We start from the raw sequence: 8,937 nt of genomic DNA on the forward strand, positions 1-8,937 counted from the left end.
TAAATAGTAAGATCTAGATTAGATAAGATCTTGATTAGATTCCAGTTCAATTTTTTTTGGTAAGACTACTCATGGGTGGTGTGGTATACTTCTTATTCATCAAATCCCGAGTCCAGTTGTCCTGTTCGTAGTGATGTTAAGACTGTTTGATAGGTTCACGTGATGTCAGTTGGATCCCTTCATTATCAAGTTCCCCAATAACTTCTCATTGAGAGTTGGGGCATCTATTAATGATCACTGTCTCTATCCATGATCTCATGAGGATTGCAAAATGATGATTTTTATAAATGCTTTTATTCCTTCTACATTTACAGTGGGGATTTCCTCATCATCTTCTTAGTTTGTTTGAAATAGAATTTGTACAGGGAAGAAAGGACAAATGTGTGATTTACTTCTTTAAAGTGTATTTTGAGGATAAAAAGTTAGTGTCCTAGCAAGCTCCAAAGGGGACAATGATATTTTATGTGTTTCATTATGAATTCAGACTGTTATATATTTGATGTATTTCAACAAATAGCAGGTATTATTCTTTTGATGCTCAGATTACCCCACCTTGGACCACTGAGTATATTTTTGACACAAATACTCTATTCATAACGTAGTACAATTGTTAAGGCACACTCTTAACACTCTCAAGGTAAATTTACTACTTTCAAGGAGGGAAACTGAGCAGTATGCACCAGGAGACTTAAAAATATTTATACCCTTGTATCACAGAGGAATTTTTCTATGAAAATAATCAGATGTGAAAAAAATTATACAAAGGTATTAATTCTGTGCAATTAATTCTGAACAATTAGAAAGAGATGCCAGTAGGCTTTGATATATTTGTATGATGAAATATTATAGATACCATATTAAAAATCCAGTTTTTGAAAAATTTTCATTATCAGGGGCATTTTTAGATATTATATCAATTGAAAGAAGATTACCAAAATCTTATATATGATTCAGTTATTATGTATAAATATGTATATAAACAAAAGACTAGGAAGACATATTTCAAAATGTTAACAATAGTTATATCTAGATAGTGGGATAATAGGATATTTTTTATGTAGCCTTTGTATTTCATTTTATAAATTACCTCTACCAATATGTATCACATTAGATCCTATTACAAAGCAACTAGTATTGAAATTTGTGTGAGTAAAATTGATTTGTTATTCTTTGAATAATAAACCGAAGTGATTATCTCCTTTTGTATTAGTGGAAATTGTGCAAGAAAGAAAACATTTTTTCCCTTAACCAAAAGATCATTGTGACTTAGTTAAAGAATGAAAACAGAACTGAGCTGGATTTAACATGAAACACATGAAAGACTTCCTGAGGTCTGTCCTATTTGCCCTCCTGGGATCTGCTCATTGCAATTAATGACACTTCTCCAAAAATAAATTTCCCCTGTGCCCGCCAATGAATCAATCTGGTATTTCAGCTTGATTCTTATGGGGAATGAGGAGCCCCACCACAGACTAAGATGGATGTGTCTACCATTTGTAATGGATACCACAGGGCATCTCCTCCCACAGTTCCTTTTTTGATAGTGACAATTTCTAATTTTTGACATCCTAATGTGTAGTTGTCACTTTGAAAAGTCTGAAAACCCCAGTTCAAACCACTTATTAAGCCCTTAATTTCTGCTTTCCCTTATTACCAAAGTAATAATAAGTGTTCAATGTCAAAAAAAATTAGATAACCCCGATGAGCTGAAAGAAAATAAAATTCACAAATAATTCTGTCAAAACACTTCTAACGTGTTGGCATCAATCCCATTTCCTGGATCTATATGACTAGCTTTGGGGACAAGATTCATATCTAGTTTATTATTTCCTTTGCACACAGGACACACACTTCCTGGGTGTTTATTGATGCTCGAAGTGAGCTGAAGCGGAAAAAGAAGAGAGGGAAAAGTAGAGCCCTTCTGGACAGGGTGACCCCATGGAAAAGGCACAGATGGGAGAGTGAGCTCTCAGTGTTTGAGGTGGGGGAGGCTGGTCCTGCCTAGTAAGAGGGGTCATGTGTGGCAATTACGGGAGGAAAATGTGGCAAATGCGGCATGACTATGGCTGAGGACTTTGTAATATGAGCTGGTAAGGGACCATACTGAAATCTATCCTATTATATGAAAGTCCTTAATTCCTTCGTTCTTTGAATCATATACTTGGTTTATAATGAAGGTTGGTGGCAAGGGGACCTATGTAGAAATAATCCCATAAATTTGATGAAATTAGATACATTTCTTTTCTTTCTTTTTTTGGTATAATTTACTTGGAGTACAATTACCCCTCACAGTATACAGTTTTTTGAGTTTGGGCAAATGTATACAATAGTGTAACCCCCATCACAATTAAGATATAGAAGAGTTCCATCAAACAAAAAAGATTCCCTTGGACCTCTTTGTAGTCAACCTCTCTAACCAACCCTTGGTGGCCAACGATTTGTTTTCTATCCTTACAGTTTTGTCCTTCCAAGAACGCCATGTGAGTTGAATCATACAGTAGGTGGCCCTTTGCGTCTGGCTTCTTCCTCTTAGAATAACGCATCTGAGCATAATTCAAATGTACGTATCAGTTCCATTCCTTTTTCTTGCCTCATGGTATTTCATTGTATAGATATACCACAGTTTGTTTAATCATCTACAGTTGAAGGGCAATATATTTCTTTTTAATATAACACATATAACTAATATTGTACCTTCAACCAGCCCAAACAAGAATTCTAAGTTTTAGAGATTTATTTATTAATTGTCAAAAATAGTTGGAGACAGGAAAAAGAGAAAATCCAAGTAGAGCATAAATTAATTTTAGAAATATGGATGTCATTACCCAGTAGATTCATTTTCAGAGCAGTCAGAGAAAGAAAACGGCTGAAGGTCTCCAGGTCTGTGTCCCAGGGCAGCCTCACTGATGAGTGACCAGAGAGGAAGGAGGGCCTTTGCCTGCACTTCCCCAGAAGATTCTCTAGAGCCACCTCCCCTGTTTGAGGACCTCATAGAGCCAAAGCGCCATTGGGCTGATCAAAGGTTGATATTGTTTCTAGATCCTGCCAGTGTCTTGTCTTTAGTTCTTCTCCACACTCATTGTAATCTGGTGATATCCTTCCTACCACAGTGTCCTTTGATGGCACACAAAGTGATTTTCTATATTTCTGGGTACTTATTTGAAAAGTGAAGTTGCTATTCTTTCTGCGTCACAACATTCTCAGGGGCTAAATTGGTGACTCTGGGTTAAATATCATTGTTAGGTCAGTAATTAGTCAGGATAAAATGGAGAAAAGAAAGTTGGAGAAGATAGGGGGACAGGGAAGACAGAGGTGACAAGTAGAGGTGTCAGTCTATTCATCTAACTCTAAGGGGAACCCCTCTCTGCCTCATGCCCACTCCCACCCACAGGTCCTGGTGTTCACGTGGGTGGTGGGAATTAGAAGAATCTGATCTAAGATATAGGCAAAGGTGTAAAAAGGTAATTTAAAAACATCTACTTTTTAGTTCTAGGGTGCTTCTAGACAAAGAAATTCAAGTAAGTGCCTGGTGGTTTTTAAATTTTCTGCTACTTGGAACTAATACCTTGGATTTACAGAGAAACTATCTACTGAGCAATCATGCTCTGGGAGGCCAGAGCTGGGGAAACACTGGGTATCATGACAATAACACTTTTTAAGGGTTAGAAATCTAAAAGCAGCAAGGTGTTTAAAAAATGGCAAGAACAGACTTCCGGGAAGGATGGCTCAGGTGCATTATTCTAAGCTCACCTTGTCCCATAGTACAACTAGATAATACCCACATCAGTGTAAATAATCCAAAATATGACCCAAAGACTGACAGAACAGACTCTCTATAGCTAAATGCAGACGAGAGGCCACATTGAAGAAGGTAGGAAGGGTGGAGATCAGTTGGGAGCTAAACGTACTGTCCGAGAGAGGAACGGAGGCCACGAGCATGGAGAGGGGAGCGAAACTGACCCTCACACCAGGCACCCCGGCACAGGGAACCTGCAGAGGGCAGAAATAACATTCGGCTGTGAAACCAGAGGGGCCTCGTTCTTACAATCAGTGGGGCTTAACACCTGGAACTTCAGAAATCAGCAGGCTGGGTTCCAGGAAAGCCAGGAGGGCAAGATGAAACTGAGTCCCTGCCCTAAAGAGGACATTGCAACAGAGACCCGTTGAGGTACAGCATAGAAGCAGCAGTTTGAGAGATGCCTGGGGCGTACGGGAGGGAGGTCTGCTTACTGATCTCCGTGTGTGCGGGGCAGCAGGGATATTTGGGAGACCTCTCCAAGAACAAAAACCTGGTGAGGGTCATCTCCCCCCCACCCCGCCCCCCGTCTCCCAGCTTAGATGCATGGACACCTGCAGGAACCAGCACAGCAGGAATATTCTCCACCTTGCTTTCAAATAGTGTTTCCCCAGCTCTGGCCTCCCAGAGCATGATTGCTCAGTAGATAGTTTCTCTGTAAGTTGAGTTTCTAAAGTGGCTCCAGGCCCCTTCACAGAGCAGACCTGCAAACCTCTGCTAACACCACGTGCCCTGCCCCCATATACCTGCACCCTCCAATCTTTCCCTGGCTGGAGCCCATTTGAAGAGGTGCCACAAGCCTGGTAGTGTGCGAGTAGCCCCAGTAGGGGTCAGCACCACTCCCAAGTGACTCCTGCCCCAAGGAGAGGTGAAGATAACCACATAGGCCAGTTTGACTGTGGCCCCAGTAGGGGGCTGGGGGGAGACATCTGTTCTGACTGCTGGCCCTGCCCACCAATGAAAGCTTCTCAGGAGAGAACAAAGCATCCTGCAGGCCAATGCTACTGCATCTCTGCCGAACACCTGCTCTGATTCGACTCAAGGCCAAGGGAGACCCAGACTGGCCCACTGACAACACCGGGACCAAACCCTGCTCACAACTGGGCAAAGAGAGCCATTGCAGATGACTGGACTGAGGACAACTGTGGCTCAACCACAGCAAAAGGGTGCACACAACACACACAGCAGACACTCCCGAAGTGCCAGGCTCTGGTGAACAGGGGACCTTGCACTCCAAGGCACTGCAGGTCCTCTTCTCCATAAGGCCACTACCTTTAAAAGCAGGAGATGTGGCTGACTTTCCTAACACATAGAAACAGACACAGAGAGCAGGTAAAAATGAGAAGACAGAGCAATATGTTCCATATATAAGAACAGGACAAAATCATAGCAAGAGAGCTAAATGACATGGAGAAATATGCCCAACAGAGAATTTAAAGTAGTAGTCATAAAGATACTCACTGAACTTGAGAAGAGTGGAGGAGCTCTGTGAGACGTTCAAAAAACGAGAAAACATGAAAAAGAACCAATCAGAGATGAAGAACTCAATAACTAAAATTAGAAGTATACTAGATGGAATAAATAGTAGACTAAAGGAAGCAGAATGGATCCATGACCTGGAGGATGGAGTAATAGAAAGTAGTCAAACTGAATAGGAGAGAAAAAATAAAAATGCAAAATAAATAAAAAAGGAAAACAGACTCAGGGAACTCAGCAACACCATCAAACATAATAACTTTCACATCATAGGGGTCCCAGAAGGAGAAGAGAGAGAACAGGAAGCAGAAAATTTATTTGAAGAAATAATACATGAAAACTTCCATAATCTGGGGAAGGAAACAGAAATCTGGATCCAGGAGACACAGAGAACCCCCACAAAATCAACCCAAGGAGGTCCACACCAAGACACATAGTAATTAAAATGGTAAAAATAGCGGTAAAGAGAATTTAAAAAGCAGCAAGGAAAAGAAAATAGTTACATACAGGGGAAATCCCATTAGGCCATCAGCTGATTTTTCAGCAGAAACTTTGTAGGCCGGAAGGAGTAGCATGCTATAGTCAAATGCTGAAAGGAAAAAATCTGCAGCCAAGGATACTCGATCCAGCAAGGTTCTCATTCAGAATACAAGGAGAGCTAAAGAGTTTCCCAGACAAACAGAAGTTAAAGGAATTCATCACCACTAAGCCAGCCTTACAAGAAATGTTAAAGGGGACTCTTTGAGTGGAAAGACCATAAGCAGGAGTAAGAAAAGTAGGAAACACAAAAGCAGTAAAATTAAATGTATCTTTAAAAATCAATGAAATAATTCACGAAATAAAAGGATGTAAAGTATGACACCATATCCCTAAAATGTGGGGGAGGGAGGAGTAAAGAATGGGTTCAAACTTAAGTGACCATCAACTGAATACAGAAGATGTTATATATAAACCTAATGGTAACCACAAATCAAAAAGCAGTAATAGATATGCAAAAAATGAAGAGAAAGGGGAATCCAAGTATATCCCTAAAGAAAGCCAGGACCCATAAGAGAAGAAAGTAAGAGAAGAACTACAAAAACAACCATAAAACAAGTAAAAAAAATGGCAATAAGTACATACCTATCAATAATTACTTTGAATGTAAATGGACTAAATGCTCCAATCAAAAGACATAGGATGATGGAATGGATAAAAAAGCAAGACCCATCTGTATGCTGCCTACAAGAGACTCATTTCAGACGTAGAGAGACACCTGAAGATGGAAAGTGAGAGGATGGAGAAGCATTTACCATGCACACGGAAGTGAAAAGAAAGCAGGGTAGAAATACTTCTATGGGACGAACTAGACTTTAAAATAAAGACTGTGACAGGACACAAAGAAGGTCACTACATAATCCTAAAGGGAACAATCCAACAAGAAGATACAGCAATTGTAAATATTTATGCACCCAACATGGGAGCACCCAAATACAGAAAGCAGCTAATAACAAGCATAAAGGAAGTAATAAATAGTAATACAATAACAGTAGGGGACTTTAACACCCCACTTACATCAATGGATAGATCATCCAAACAGAAAATCAACAAGGAAACTGGGGCTCTGAATGAAACATTGGACCAGATGGATCTGACAGATACATTCAGAGCATTCCATCCTAAAACAGTGGAATACATATTCTTTTCAAGTGTATATGGAACATTCTCCAGGACAGATCACATGTCAGGCCACAAAACAAAAAGATTTAAGTCATAATACCATGCACCCTTTCCAACCACAATGCTATGAAACTAGAAATCAACCACAAGAAAAAATCTGGAAAGACCACAAACACATGGAGGTTAAATAACATGCTACTAAACAATGAATGGGTCAATTAAGAAATCAAAGAGGAAATCAGAAAATACTTGGAGACAAATGAATATGAAAACACAACAGTCCAAAATCTTTGGGATGTAGCAAAACTGTTTTAAGAGGGAAGTTTATAGCAATGCAGGCCTACCTCAGGAAGCAAGAAAAATCTCAATTAAGCAACCTAAACTTGCACCTAGAGGGCCTAGAAAAAGAAGAACAAACAAAACCCCAAACCAGTAGAAAAAAAGGAAATAACAAAGATTAGAGCAGAAATAAATGCTATAGAAAGTAAAAGAAAACAGTAGAACAGATCAATGAAACCAGGAGCTGGTTCTTTGAAAAGATCAACAAAATTGATAAGCCTCCAGCCAGACTCATCAAAATAAGAGAGAGGTGTCAAAATTAGAAATGCAAGAAACCGACACCACAGAAAAAAAGGGATTATAAGAGATTATGGAAAATTATATGCCAACAAATTGGACCACCTAAAAGAAAAGAATAAGTTCCTAGAAATATATAACTTCCCAAAACTGAATCAGGAAGAAATAGAAAATTTCAACAGATCAGTTACCAGCAATGAAATTGAGTGAGTAATCAAAAAACTCCCAACAAATAAAAGTCCAGGACCAGATAGCTTCACAGGTGAATTCCACCAAACATTTAAAGAAGAGTTGATACTCTTTTCACCCAATTTCAAAAAATAGAAGTGGAAGGAGACTTCTAAATTCATTCCATGAGGCCAGAATTACCCCAATACCAAAACCAGAAAAAAGATACTACAAAAAAGAATTACGGGCCAATATCTTTGATGGAAATAGATACAAAAATCTTCAACAAAATACTAGGAAACTGAATCCAACAATGCATTAAAATAATCATTCACCACGATCAAATGAGATTTATTCCTGGGATGCAAGAGTAGTTCAACATTCACAAGTCAGTCAATGTGATACATTGCATCAACAAGAGAAAGGATAAAAATCATATGATCATTTCAATAGATACAGAAAAAGCATTTGACAAAGTACAATATCTATTGCTGATAAAAACCCTCAACAAAGTAGGTTTAAAGGGAAAACGCCTCAACCTAATAAAGGCCATATATGAAAAACCCACAGCCAGCATCATACTCAATGGTGAAAAACAGAGCCTTTCTTTCCCCTAAGGTCAGAAACAAGACAAGGATGTCCACTCTCACCACTTTCATTCAACGCAGTACTAGAAGTCCTTGCCCCAACTTTCAGACAAGAGAAAGGAATCCAAATTGGTAAGGAAGAAGGGAAGCTCTTGCTATTTGCAATTGACATAATACTATATATTGAAAACCCTGAAGACTCCACCAAGAAACTTCGTGAACGAAAGAAACTGAAAAAAATTTCATGAGATTCAAAGTTATAGAGCTTGTTGGTTTCTCTGAGTCACACATGAGTCATTTTTGAAAGCACTGTGTTCAGAAAGACAGTTTTATAAACGAGTGCTATTTACAGGTAAAACTAAAGGTGAAAAGTCACTCAACGCTACATAAGAGGCTGTGTGATTAGTCAGAGCTTTTGTGTGCAGAAGAAAGGAACTGCTTCCCTTGGTTCTATTTGGCTGTTCCTGAGGATTTTATTAGATATTTATAATGGTGTGCATTTGGCCACAGGCATGGAGGAGAGCTGAGGTTCATTATGTGGGGGTCTCACTAATTCAGATTTATGATAATGCACATTAAGTAGTCTAAAGAGTACCTTTGCCTAGCAGATGAAAAATGAAGGGCGAAAGAGCAGATGGAAGAGATTCACCTCCTAAAGCACTCTGGAAGCGCAGG

This window comes from Neomonachus schauinslandi, chromosome 8 (genome assembly GCF_002201575.2).
Source record: "Neomonachus schauinslandi chromosome 8, ASM220157v2, whole genome shotgun sequence".
Classification (NCBI taxonomy): Eukaryota; Metazoa; Chordata; class Mammalia; order Carnivora; family Phocidae; genus Neomonachus; species Neomonachus schauinslandi.